Source organism: Ziziphus jujuba, chromosome 8 (assembly GCF_031755915.1).
Source record: "Ziziphus jujuba cultivar Dongzao chromosome 8, ASM3175591v1".
Lineage (NCBI taxonomy): Eukaryota > Viridiplantae > Streptophyta > Magnoliopsida > Rosales > Rhamnaceae > Ziziphus > Ziziphus jujuba.
This window is the reverse complement of record NC_083386.1, coordinates 4,082,426-4,096,789: the sequence shown is the minus strand read 5'-3', so window position 1 is coordinate 4,096,789 and position 14,364 is coordinate 4,082,426. Positions and strand designations below refer to the sequence as shown.

At 37.5% G+C, this 14,364-nt stretch overlaps 2 long non-coding RNA genes across 2 annotated transcripts in view; both read right to left on the bottom strand.

Annotated features, from left to right (window-relative positions):
• Positions 1-14,364, bottom strand: part of LOC132805119 (uncharacterized) — a 283,618-nt gene that overhangs the window by 96,533 nt on the left and 172,721 nt on the right. The gene's annotated exons all lie outside the window — the stretch shown is intronic.
• On the bottom strand, positions 235-4,795 carry LOC125421261 (uncharacterized). Its single transcript, XR_007239514.2, has 3 exons — positions 4,393-4,795; positions 4,198-4,261; positions 235-822 (listed from the first exon to the last, which is right to left on the bottom strand). It is a non-coding gene; the product is annotated as an uncharacterized LOC125421261 (long non-coding RNA).

Sequence of the window (14,364 nt, the reverse complement as noted above, 5' to 3'; positions counted from 1 at the left end):
AAAAGGACATTGGGCCAAATTCCCCTTTAAACTATATCACCTAAGGCAGAAGTTCCTATGTAAGGACCATTTTTCTTCGTGTTGGGCCATCTTTAATGGTTTTTGGGTTCTTTGTTTTCAGCTTTTGCTTGTGCAATTCATCTTCCACGTGGGGCTTTGTTTCAAATGATTCTAAAAGGAGATTATTTGATCAAGGGTCTCGAAAATATGTGACCTTATTCTCTATCATGCATGTAAAATTAAATAAAATTCATATTGAAATTTATCGAATGCAACACCTAAGTTGTATGAGGCCGCATGGTAGTTCTGATGATAAGAATACCACCAACCCAAGTCTGTGAACTCGATTTGAGCCCTCAGCCCCAAATAAAAAAAGGGGAAAAAAAAAAAAAAAAAACCTGTAAGTTGTACTTGGACACACGAAAGACTAGAGATTGGCCCATCTGATATGGGCTTTGATCTCAACAATTTTTATCTTGCAAACAAACATAAATTAGTAAACACTAAAAAAACTCTCTCACAGATAATGTGATAGTATTCAACTTTTAATTCAAACATCCAACAAATCAAATAGGGAGACAGGAAAATATTGTACAATTGTATTCGTCATTTTGGTTTAGCCTCTCTATATTCTTCTAATTTCCAAAGCTGCATAAGTGCATGGTCTTGATATTTCTTCTACTAACGGTTGTTCCTCTTCTTTGATAGTAACTGGGAAGCCTAAAACCCATTGCCAATTTCTTCATTACTCCTTCAAATTAATCTTCATCCAAGCCTAAAACAACACATTTTTTGGCTTCTGAAGGTTAACTTTCCAATACCCTAAAATACAATGCAAAAATGGACCATAAGGATCAATACCTTGATAATATTTGATAAATGATTTCTCATCAATATTTGATTAGGGAGAAGATCCTGTAGAATCAAAAAGAGTTTTTCTATGCTACTAATAGGTTAATAATAGGTGATGAAAAACATCTATTATATATTTTATTTAACAGTATAATTCTAGTTTCTGCTGTATGATTCTAACATCTTCCTTCATCCAAATTTCAATATGATCTTTAGAAACCGTAAATCTAAAACTAATTCATGAGTCACATTATTTGTTTCTCTATAAACAAAAAACACAACAAAACCCCTGAAACCCCTTAACTTTTCTGGAATTTCCTCAACAATTAATAAAACAATCAGGATCTTATATTGACCTTTGTTGAAGCTAATATATCCACTGCAGCTCTTGAATCCGTTGCAAGAGGAGATAAACAATGCTTTTTATTTGTATTGACATGGCTATCATAACTTCGCCCTTATAATTTCTAACCACTACTTCAACCCAATGGAAAGAGATTTACCTGAAGCTCCATCAACGTTTAATTTATAAGAATTTTCCTCCAGTGGCTGCAACTTTTGAGATTTGTAAATTGCAAAATTTTGGAAGTTGATATCAACAGTCCTAATGCATTGCATTAGATTATTTATGTTTTGAACAATTTTATGCAAAATACCATTGTTCATCAAGATTGAAGAATTTCATTAGATGTTTAACAATGCTATATTATTTATTTAGAAGGGCTTTTGATATGAGTTAAGGCAATCAAACAAAAAAGATATTATTATTATTTTTTTTTTATATAGACAAGGTAAATACATGATATTAAAAAAAAAAAAAAAAAAAAAAAAAAAAAAAAAAACAAAACAAAACAAAACAAAACAAAACAAAACAAAAACTCGCCCCCTGCTTTCTTTCCAATCTATTTTCTCTTCTCCCCATTTCTTTCTCCATTTTCTTTTCTCTCTTCCCACTTTCACTCTCTAGTTATCCTCCCCTACCATTTTCCTCTTCTTTCATATTCTCCCTACTTTTTTGTCAATATCTCTATTTACTTTGTCTCTCTTCACGCTACAATCAGCATTCTCTTTCTACATTTTTTCTCACTTCTCTAATTAATGTTTCTATTTATAAACTCTCCCTTTACATTTTTCTCACATTATGTTTTTTTTCTCCAGTTTCACTACATCATTTTTCCACTCTTTCTAGTTTTACTCTGCTTTTTAGTTTATCTCTAAACTTTCTCTCTCTCCACACTTTCATTCTTCACACTTTCTCTACTTTTACACCTTATCTCTATTCCAAGCTTTCTATCTCTAGCCTCTCTTCTTCTTTTGGCATTGCATTACGGTGGATAAAATTCATTTGGTCCACAAACTAGCAATGTCAAGTTTTGTGAAATTTCATTTGTCCTTGAGATTTCTCTTGTAGTTGTGAATTTACAATTGAGATTTTCTTTTTCACATTTTATTTTATTTCCATTAATAAAATTTAAATGCTTCGTTTTTATTGGGATAAAAAATAAATATTTCATTTTGAATTTTTATGAAAACGGTTTTTTAAATTTTTTTTACTACCGTTTTTTCATGTTAAGTAGTTTTCTTTTTATATTTATTCTAATAAAAAGTATATTTGAATCTGATAAAACTATAGTAACATCAATGCTTTTTTTGTATGTTTAGAAATTTTCTTTTTGAATTTATTCTAATAGAAAGCATAGTTGAATCTAATAAAAAATTATAGCAACATTATAATTTTCTTTTCGTATTAATTCTAATAAAAAGTATAGTTAAAGCTGATAAAAAAGTATTATAACATTATATATATATATATATATTTTTTGGATTTATTCTAACAAAAAGTACAGTTTTTTTTTTTTTTTTTTAAGCACATCAAAAAGTATTGTAAAATTATAATTTTCTTTTCGTATTATTCTAATAAAAGGTATTGGTGAATAAAAAGCCGTTGATATATATATATATATTTAAAAAAGTAATTTTTGCTTTATTGTATTTATAGTTTATACATCTTTTTCACAATTTTAAAAATATTTAGTTTTGTTAATTTATTTTTATTAGAAGAGTTTTTACTTAGTTTTCCTTGTAGTTGCTCCTAAATTTCTAACAGCAGTTGTTTTATTTATAATTTTGTTCATTTAAACTTTTCAAGGACAAATGAAATTTTCAAAAACTAGGCATTAATAACCGTGGAACAAACGAATTAACCCAAAAACGATCATGTCCAGCCAAAACAGAAAAAGAAACTAAAGAGAAAACAGAGAAATTAGAGAGAAAGCAGAGAGAAAAATATAAAGAGAAATTGGAAGAGGAAAGTATTAAGAGAAAGTGCAAAGACAGACTTAATAATAGAGCATGTAACTAGAGAGAACAGAAAGAGACTGTAAAGTGAAAAACTGGAGAGAAGGAAAAAATAAAGTGGAAAGTAAATAAAGAGATGAATTAAAAAGAGGAAGTTAAGAAATAAAATGAAAAGAGAAATTAGAAAGAGAAAGAAGATACACAAATCAAATAGAGAAATTAGAGAAAGAAAATAAGAGAGGGATGAGAAATTAGAGAGAGAAAAAGTAAGAAAAGTAAAATAGATAGCCAAAGTGAGAAAGAGTGAACGGGAAAATGCGGAGAAGGAATGCAGGTGAGGAAAAAAGAAAGCAGAGCACACAAGGACACCCACACCGGTAGAAAAGCCATTGGGCAATCCCCAAGCGGTCTTTTCTCTCCCAAACTTATACAGAGGAGACAAAAATAATAATAATAGTAATATGTCTGTTTATTATTTCACCTTTGGTGAAAAAGATCAAAAGGAAGATCTTGATGATTGTCTCCCAAATCCCCTTTTACTCTGAAATCGAGCATTATTGGTGTCTGTCGTTCATTTTACAGAGAGAATTTAAAAAACTGTTTTAAATATTGGCTTTCTAGGCAACATGATATATCAGAAGAAGCATTCTCAACTTAACAATATCGGAAAGATAACTAATTACCCAATTTCTTTAATAATAAAGTTTCGTTTTTCATATTTCCACTAATTTGGTCTTAAAACTGAGAGCCCCCCTCATATCCAGTTGTTTTTATCTTATCAAAATTCTTCAATAACAATTTTTTCTTCATTCTTTTTTATTGGTTCTCAGATACAAACAAACCAAGATAAAAAAAAGAGAACAAATAAACCCAAACCCAGGCATAAGATCATGAAAGAAAAGCACTTAGATCAAGAAAACAAGAAGGAAAGAAATTAAAAAAAAAAAAACAATTTTTAAATTCAAAACAAACACTTAAATCAATTATATGCATACAGACATGTAGTTGAAGAATTCTCAGAAAAAAAAAAAAAAAAGCACCACTAACCTGTCCACACTGTGACAAAATTCCGTACCACGTCATTCAACGTCTCAAAACTCAGGCTCTGTTTCTGATAAACAAACAACTCCATATAGAAAGAAAACCACAGAAAACCCGAAAAAAAAAAAATCGAATTTAACCCAAATTCCATATAGAAAGAACCAAAACACAAACAGATGGTGTGCGTGATTAAAACTTTACCTTAGCGATCCACGTTGCAACAGTAAACACCTACGACGCTGCCTCCGTATTCCCACTCAACACGGAGGAGACGAGAATAACTAACATCTAAGGGACCAGAGGAGGAGGATATGGAGAGAGGTTGAAGAAGTAGAAGAAGAGAGAGTGAAAAATTAGGGAGGAGCTTATGCAACGGCTATATAAAGGGAGAGAATTTCAATTTTGAAATACTAACGGCTTTTTTTTTTTTTTTTTTTTTTTTTGGGAGCAAAATACAACGGTTATTTTATGGGAAATTTAGGCCAGAAGAAGCTTTAGCACTATTTAAAAGGGAGAGAATTTTAATTTTGAAATGCAACGGCTGTTTTTTATTTAAAAAAAAAAAAACAGTGAGGGAAAAGGAAGCAAAATGAAAACAAGAATTATAAATTGCTTTCCAAATTTATTAAAAAAAAAAAAAAAAAAGATTGGAGAGTAAAAAAAGAGAACTTTGGGCCATATTTATTGGGCCCATTTTTGTCCTTGTTGGGCCATATTTCATGGCTTTGGGTTCTTTGTTTTCAGCTTTTGCATCTTCGGCTTTCGGCGTTGTTTCAATCGGTTCTAAAAGTATTATTTGTATTATTTGATCAAGGGTCTCGACAATATTTGTTATTCTTAACTGTCAAAAATGTAAAATGAAATAAAATTCATGTTGAAATTTTATTAAATGTTATTGGTATAAGTTGCACTTGGACACACAAAAGAATAGAGAAGGGCCAAGCTTTACGTGTGCCTTGATCTCAACAACGTTTATCTTGCAAACAAACATAAATTAGTAAACATTATAAAAACTTTCTCCCAGATAATGTGATATTATTCAACTTTCAACTCAAATATCCAACAAATCAAATAGGGAGACACAGGAAAATATTGTACAAATGTATACATCATTTTGGTTTTAGCCTCTAGATTCTTCAAATTTCCAAAGCTCCATAAGTGCAGTCTTGATATTTCTTCTACTAACGGTTGGTCCTCTTCTTTAATTTGATAGTAGCTCAGAAGCCTAAAACCATTGCCAATTTCTTCATTCCTCTTTCTAATTAATCTTCATCCAAGTCAAAAACAATAAAGCTTTTGGGCTTCAGTTGGCTAGCTTTCCAATACCTTAAAATACTATCCCAAAATGGACCATAAGGATCAATACCTTGACAGTATTTGATAAATCATTTCTCTTCAATATTTTATTAGAGATAGTTTAAGAGGTTAGTAATAGATAATTCAAAACATCTGTTATATGCTTTATTTAATAGTGTAATCCTAGTTTTTGCTATATGATTCTAACACTCCCCCCATCGAAATTTCAGTATAATCTTTAGAGACCCATATCTAGCTAATTCATGAGTCACATTATTTGTTTCTCTAACACAACAGAACTCCTGAGACCCCTCAACTTTTCTTGAATTTCCTCAACAATTAATAAAACAAGCAGGATCTATATTGACATTTGTTGGAGCTAATATATCCACTGCAGCTCTGGAATCACGACAATAAAACCGCCTTCAATACTAGCTTCGGTACACAATTGCAAACCACATTTGATTGCTAATAAATTCGTTGCAAGAGGAGATAAACAATGCTTTTTATTTTTATTGACATGGAAGAGGAGATAAACAATGCTTTTTATTTCTATTGACATGGCTATCATAACTTTGTGGTTATGGTTTCTAACCACTTCTTCGACCCAATGGAAAGAGATTTATTTGAAGCTCCGTCAACATTTACTTTGTAAGAATTTTCCTCCCGTCGTTGCCACTTTTGAGATTTGTAAATAGCAAAATTTTAAAAGTTGATATGAAAGTTCAATTAACCTTTTTATTTTTAAACTTATTTTTAAAGTTTTCCTCTCTACCTAATGCATTATGACCTAAAAGTGAAACACTATTATTCATAGGAACCCAAAAAAAAGAAAAAAAGAAAAAAAAAAAGGAAGCTAATTAATTAAAAGCCATGCGGCCTATACATTTGGGAAGCATATAAAGTCATATAGTGTCACAAAATATGATACGCTAGTAAAGTGATTAGAGCTAATTGGCCGGGAAAGTAAAAATTATATACAACTAGTAAAAGTTTTAATTGGTGCCAAAAAAGTATAAGTTTTAATTAAAGGCCAAATTCTTTCAAATTGTGAATTCCACTGATTCTAATGGATATGGAATTGATTTAGTGATTAAAAAAGGTTTTAACGAGTGGATACGAATCTTAATTTCGTGTTCTCATTGTCTATCTTATGTAGGGTTCCGTCTTCTTGTTAATTAATGTGGTGAGTGAGTCTACAGTTAATCAGTTGGAAACTGATTAAAAGTCTAGTCAGTTAGAATTTGTATATGAGTCAAATACAGAGCTTGTATACATAGCTTACAAGCTCCCTCTGTATTGCGTCTTTGTTCAATATGTTGGAAAAACACTTTCTCTCCACGAAAATTCACTCTTTAAAGTTCTCTAGAATTCCTTCAGTTTTCTTTTCCGCATATTAATTTTCTCACACCACCACCGAAATGGGTCGCGGCTAAAACAACTTAAGAAAATTGAAAAGTAATGCTTAATTATTATTCAATAAAAGCTGGGTATAAATATCCTATTACAGATAAGAAGGGAGGTACAGCAGATAGAAACAAAATAATATTTGAAATACATGATAAAGCCTAAATACACGTGATAAGGATATACACGACAAACAACATGAAAAATGTTTGGTTAACTACACAGCTATACATGAGAATCACTAATATGCCCCCTCAAACTTGGCGGTCGAGGAAGAACACCAAGTTTGGAACGTAAAAACTCAAGTCTCTGTCGTGGTAATGATTTTGTAAGACCATCAGCAAGCTGGTCCTTGTTGCTAACATGAGACACCCGAAGTAAGCCTTCTGCAACTTTGTCTCTAACAAAGTGAAAATCAACTCCCACGTGTTTCATCTTAGAGTGAAAAACAGGATTAGCAGCCACATATGTAGTGCCAATGTTATCACAGTAGATAGTTGGAGAGGTTGGAAGACGAACCTTATGTCAGGACCCGTCCAGAATTCCTTCCCCGGAACCCTAGACAGCCCTGATCCCAGGGAAACCCTACCGAACCTTTCAACGGAAAATCCGGCAGAGCCTCCCTTAAGGGATACCACAAAATTCCCTGCACTGAAAACACACTTCTAAAATTATCCCCTTATTCCTCCCACAGTACTAAAATCCATAAATTTAAATCATAAAACAACTGCAATAAAAGAATAACAGGGTACTGCCGAACTAAAACAGTGAGGAAGATCAAGTCCGCTCCGAGTGAACACCGACAACCTGGTACCTAGAGGAACGGAATTTAAGAGTGTGAGATGCTAATCATCTCAGTGAGCGACCCTACTACTATACCATATAATATCACAGTAATAAGTATAAATAATAATTATTTGGAAATAATATTTTCTCTCAAAACCCTTACAATTCTCTCAGTTGGAAAGGTTCCCCTTTTAAAACAATTTCACAAAACCCTTTATCCATATTCCCCGAAAACCAAGACATCAATTAAATACCAGAAGCGGTAACAATTATATTTTTAATTCCAATTCAGTTTCCAAACATTTTATTTTTAAAACACAGTTCTGAAAATCATTTGATGCACCCACTATATACCAGTGGCGCCAACAGTACCCAGCGTCCCAAGGTACCGCCAGACAGGAGGTTATAGAAAGAAACCGGCATACGGTCGCGTGGCGTCCCACGGCGCCGCTGCTAACCTGGTGTCCCGGCCAATGGGGGGTGGCCGCCCTCTCCGATGGCATCCACAGGACACCCTCATAATATCAACCGCGCGCTACTCACACCCACCTGCGCGCTAATCACAACCGTGTGCACACTAACCATATCACATATACCATATCACATAATCAGAACACCAGTACGTGCACGGTGCATCTAAAAATTATAAAATCCATAAATTTAAATCATAAAACAAATTTCACATTTTTCATAAGCATAGCGGGCATAATCCATCCGCTTGAACCGGGAAATTCTCCACAATTTCCTTATAATCCATACCGTAAATTCCATGATTTTCAAATCCACCAACTCCCAAATCCATCAATTCAAATATCCACATTTTTTCCAAGCATAAATAATTTCTCGAAATATCATAATCAAATCTCATAATATTCCATGGGCATATTTTATAAAAATTGAAATCACCAATATAACCAAATATTTTTCTTGAAATATTTGAAAATCAAATCGTGCCCAATTTACCATTAAAACCACACCAATTTCAAAATCCTCAAAACCATAGATAATTCCACATGGCATAAATTGTAGAATTCGCATTTTCTTAAATCCAATAAATTCATAAATAATTCTACAATAAATTCAATAAATATTTGGCACATAGAAATTAAATTCCAAATATTTAATTCACACATAATATATTCATCAATTAAATTCCCCAAAATTAATTTGAAGGTGGGTCACTCACCTTGAGCACGCAATTAACCCATGATCCACTACGGGATCAATTCTACGACTCACCGGTGCTCCTAGAACAAAATTCACAGACAGTCAAATAAATTAATATTTTATTCGGATAAATAATACCCGGTACCCGGGGGCTTAAACGCAAACGTTAACCAAAATAGTCGAATGATATACCGAATCGAAGCTCGAGTGATGCTAATCACAGATCCGGTCTTAATTTCCGATGATCGTACCCGACGGGGTCGGAATTTTATCGGGAAGCTTTTCGGGTTTCGGCTCCGCAATTCTCCCAAACCGTCGCGAATTGGTGGAAACGGAAGTCGGATTTGGGTTCAGGAGGTCGAACACTGCGGACTGGAGCTGGCCGGAATTTTCGGGTACTCGCCGGAACAGTATTTTCCGGCGGGCCGCCGCGGTCACCGGCAACCGTCGCCGGAACAGTATTTTCCGGCGGTGGCCGTTTGCTGTGAAATTTTGCAGATTTGTAGATCGTGAGGAGAGCAATCCAACGGGACCGACGGTGAGCAAAACGGAGGTCGGACGGCGGAGAAATCACCGTTTGAAGATTTTCGACCCCTCGCCGGAAAACGCTCCGATCCCGGCGCGTCGGTGGTCCGATGGCCGTGATTTTTGGTGGGTAGGCCGGACTTGAGGAGAGGATGATGGGTGTATGGCGCGTGTACTGTATATCGGCCGGAATAGTGCCGATTCGCGGTGGCCGGCGGTGGAGGGGGAAAAATCGCCGCCAAACTTCGGACGTCCGATCCGGGCGCGTCCGGCGGCCGTTCGCCGTGAAATTTGGAGGTTTTGCCGGAAATGAGGTGGGCAATCTGGCTGGCTGGCGCATGTACAGTAATTAGGCCGGAAAACGTGAACATGGCCGGCGGCCGGTGACTCTCTCTCTCTCTCCTCTCTCTTTCTCTCTCCTCTCTCTCTTTCTCTCTCTTCCCCGAGTGTTTTAACAAATAAAAACCCTGCATGATACTGTTCATGCCACGTGGACCAATCAGAAGCTGACACGTGGCATTTCACTGTTCACCGACCCAAAAACATTAAAATAATACGGTATCCGGTAAACTTCAAACGTCCATAACTTTTTAACCGGATGTCCGTTTTGAGCGTGCCGCTAGTCTGTGAAGTCGTATCGACGAGCACTTCACAACCATGCATGAGTCAAAGCTCAATTCCCCATAAACAAAAAGTCAACTCCGGCACCCCTTGGACAGTTTGGACCGCAACTTGTTTCGTCCATAACTTTCAAACCGTAGCTCCATTTTCGACGTGCTACCAGTCTATGAACTCGTGGCATCGTGTACTTCGCCACGGTACCCTAGTCAACTCAAAATTCTCACCGAGTCAAAAGTCAACTTTTGACCCCCTTCGGTCAACGGTCAACGGTCAACCTCGGTCAACGTGCACGGATTCCGGTGCGATTTGGGACGGGGTGTTACAGCCTTCCCCCCTTACAAAAATTTCATCCTCGAAATTTCCGCGCGTCACTGGAACAAACAAGGGTTCTGATCACGCACCTGCGCTTCGGGCTCCCATGTCGCTTCCTCGACTAAGTAGTTCCTTGCCAACCAATCCATGCCCAACACTACTTCAAGTCCGGATAGATCCAACAGGATTAGGTCTGCTTCCATCACTTGATCTGTGAAATCGTCGGGCGTAGTCCTGGCTCCCTGCTGCGTCATAGCAAACACCCGGCCTTGACTTGTCTGTTGGGGTCTCCTTCCTCTACCTCGACTCGATCCTGCAGACGGCTGGACTGATCCCGAAGAAACTCCTACTGGCTGACTCCCCTGGGAACTCTGTCCTAGAAATATCCCCGTATGCTGTGTCCGTCGACCTGCTTCTAGCACACTGCTGCTACCATAAGGGCAATCCCTCCTTATGTGGCCTGGCTGCCCACACCGAAAGCATAAACCATCCATCTGACACTGCCCAGAATGATTCCCCCTACAAAGTGGACAAATCCGCGGAGAACCAATGCGTGACTGCTGATACGAGCTTGCATCCACACTGATCGAATGGCGAGCTGGCTGGGGCATGCGATAACTATCTCTCCTCTGGAATCTGCCTCGTGGGCTTAACCCATCACTGTCTGAGCCTGAGCTATGGCTCTTCTTAGCTGCCCCCTGTCGAGGTACTCCGCTATACGAACCTTCGAATGATCTGCGCCTCGCGGGTCTGTGTATCTCCTCCTGTCTCTCTAGCTCGAGCGCTGCATCCCTGGCGGACTGATAGGTGGGATGTACTGATCCAGAAAGGGTGTAGCTGATGCTCTCTTTCAATCCGTCTATGAACCTCACCTTCTTCGTGTGATCGTCGGGAATTAGGTGCATGTAGAATTCTGATAGTTCTCGGAATCTCCTCTCGTACTCTGTCACTGTCATGTTCCCCTGTCGTAGTTCTTCGAACTCTCTCCTTCTTGCTTCACGGTAGGCAGGAGGACAAAACTTAGTAGAGAAGGCCATCTTGAACTGATCCCACGTATGCCTTGCACGAACAACTGGGCTAACTTCTCGGGTGAAAAACGTTCTCGTACCGGTAGGAAGTGTGCCGACTTGGTGAGACGATCAATGATTACCCAAATGCTGTCGTACCTTCTAGGTGTGGAAGGAAGCTTGAATACGAAGTCCATGTTGAGTTCTTCCCACTTCCACACGGGAATCGGTAAAGGTTGGAGTAGTCCCGAAGGCTTCTGTCTTTCTGCTTTCACTTGTTGACAAATCAAACACTTTGATACGAAGTCTGCCACTTCTCTCTTCATACCAATCCACCAATAATACTTAACAAGCGTCCGGTACATCTTGGTACTCCCAGGATGCATCGCATACATCGAGCTGTGCGCCTCCTCTAAAATCTCCTTCTTGAGTCCTGGAATATCCGGAACACAAAGTCGTCCTTTATACACGAGGGCTCCATCCCTCCTTATGGAAAATTCCGGATCAAGACCTTCTTGTACCTTGCCCTTAATTGTCCTCAACTTAGGATCTTCCATTTGGGTCTCTACTATACGATCCACCAACACCGGTCGTACCTGGAAGCTAGCCATGAGAACTCCTGAAGGATGCATATGCATTAACACCCCCATCTTCTTCAACTCCACCATGAGAGGTAGTTGGATGACTTGGATGTGAGCAAGGGATCCAGTAGCCTTCCTACTCAAAGCATCTGCCACTACATTCGCCTAATAGTGACTTTAACTTCCCTCTTGTGCAACTTTCCTTCTCATGCCCACTAATTAAGGATAGTCAAATTGGTCCACGAGAACACGATCTGCAAGTCTTGGTCATAGTCGAACGCTAACCATAAGGTGCTTCTAAAGCATGCATCCTTAAACCAACAACCAACTCTCGTGACTCGATCAACACTTTAAAAGGTTAGATTAGAACTTAAGTCTAATTTCCTCAAATACTGGTATCACCAAGTTAAGGTTGAGATTAATTCACTTGTCTTCGACTACCCTCCTAGTACTTACAATTATAAAACCCTTGCTCCTCATTGATTAACCAATAGTCTTAACCTCGACAAACATCAATCTTTCTTTTAACTAAATTCATCAAGGTCATGAATAAAATTCTCAACATCCAAATACCATTCTTGAAAACCCTAAGTTTCCCCCATTTCAAATAGATTCCATGAATCCACACCTCAAGCAATAAGAAATTTAAATCTTAATTCTAGCATCACCACCAATACTATGAACAAATCACTAGATCCTTAACCCAATAAAGTATTCCACACTTCTTAAATTCTAACTCTGTCCCAAAAATCATACTCCTTATCATTGTAAATTATCACCAACAATATCAACCACCTTGAATCGATGAAGCACCATCAATACGAACCTTAAATCTCCAAGGAAATAAGATATCAAGATCTTAGCTTCTAGAATGAAAAATAACCATGCTTAAACATCCAACCATGCCTAAGGAATCATCCTCATCTCATTAACCTCATCAACCACCAAGTAGAACTTTAGTCGCTATCCGGAGCTTGCTTGATTCTCTAAACGCTGTCGTACCTTCTCTTTGTGAATGATAGTTTAAGCACGAAATCCATATTTACATCTCCCTACTTTTACTTATCGGTGACCTAAGTACCTTTATTCGGATCTTGCAACTTCCTTTATCGTGCCAAACCACCATGTCATCCAGTGAGCATTCCATACGTCTTGGTACCCTTGGGGTGTATCGCATACTTTGAATCGCGTGCTTCCTTTAAGATCTCCTTTTTGAACTCAACGATACCCTGCTTTGGATTCTCGACTGGCGATACTTAACCCTTAAGTCGCTCTTGGAAAAACCATAACATAAAACAAATAATAAAATATATTTTTCAAATATACCTAACTTGCATAGGCAATTGTTAAAACTCCACATTGAAAACCATATCTTAAAATCCATAGCATAAAATAAAATATGCACGCTTGTAATGGAGGTACGTACGACACCTTCTACATGTTACGTAATCCATGATTCCAACTGTCACCGACACTCTGCTACCAATACAAACCAGGGTGGTTGCCTATATTGGCCGTCCAATTCCCCGGGCTCGTAGGCAACATGATCATGGGGCTAGCTCTACATGGACCACATTGGTTCGCCGCCTCCATATGGTGCAGTATAATATCAAACAATATAACATACAGATACATGTATGAACACAAACCAAAAATACTTGAATAAAACACCTTGAAAAGCATTTAAATTTTGATAATCGATCGGGAAAATATTTTGACGCCTTGAAATCGATCGACACACATCCTTAGGCAATCATCCTTCTTCTCCATGAACGAAACGGATACCATTCACGATGATAAGCTTGACCTTCAAAAAGAAAAGGCATCCTCGACCATCGACTAGGCCATAGGAATTTCCCGTTAGGCTAGATGATCCTAATTGACACCCTCGAAGATTAGAGTTATTCAAACTCGGGCAACGAATTTACTTCGAGACAAACAGAAAGAACGCTTTCACACGGGTAAAACGAGAGATTAAACACGGATAGGATGCACAACAATGCACAGTCCCTTAGGAATACTAGAACCTAGAGCTCTGATACCAACTGTCAGGACCCATCCAGAATTCCTTCCCCGGAACCCTAGACAGCCCTGATCCCAGGGAAACCCTACCGAACCTTCCAACGGAAAATCCGGCAGAGCCTCCCTTAAGGGATTTACTTACCACAAAATTCCCTGCACTGAAAATACACTTCTAAAATTATCCCCTTATTCCTCCCACAGTACTACAAATCGATTCCACAAATTGCAGCACTTAAAAAAATAAATACAGTAATCCAGTGCAAAATAAATACAACAAGAGTGAAAGAAATATTACAACTGCAATAAAAGAATAACAGGGTACTGCCGAACTAAAACAGCGAGGAAGATCAAGTCCGCTCCGAGTGAACACCGACAACCTGGTACCTAGAGGAACGGAATTTAAGAGTGTGAGATGCTAATCATCTCAGTGAGCGACCATACTACTATAC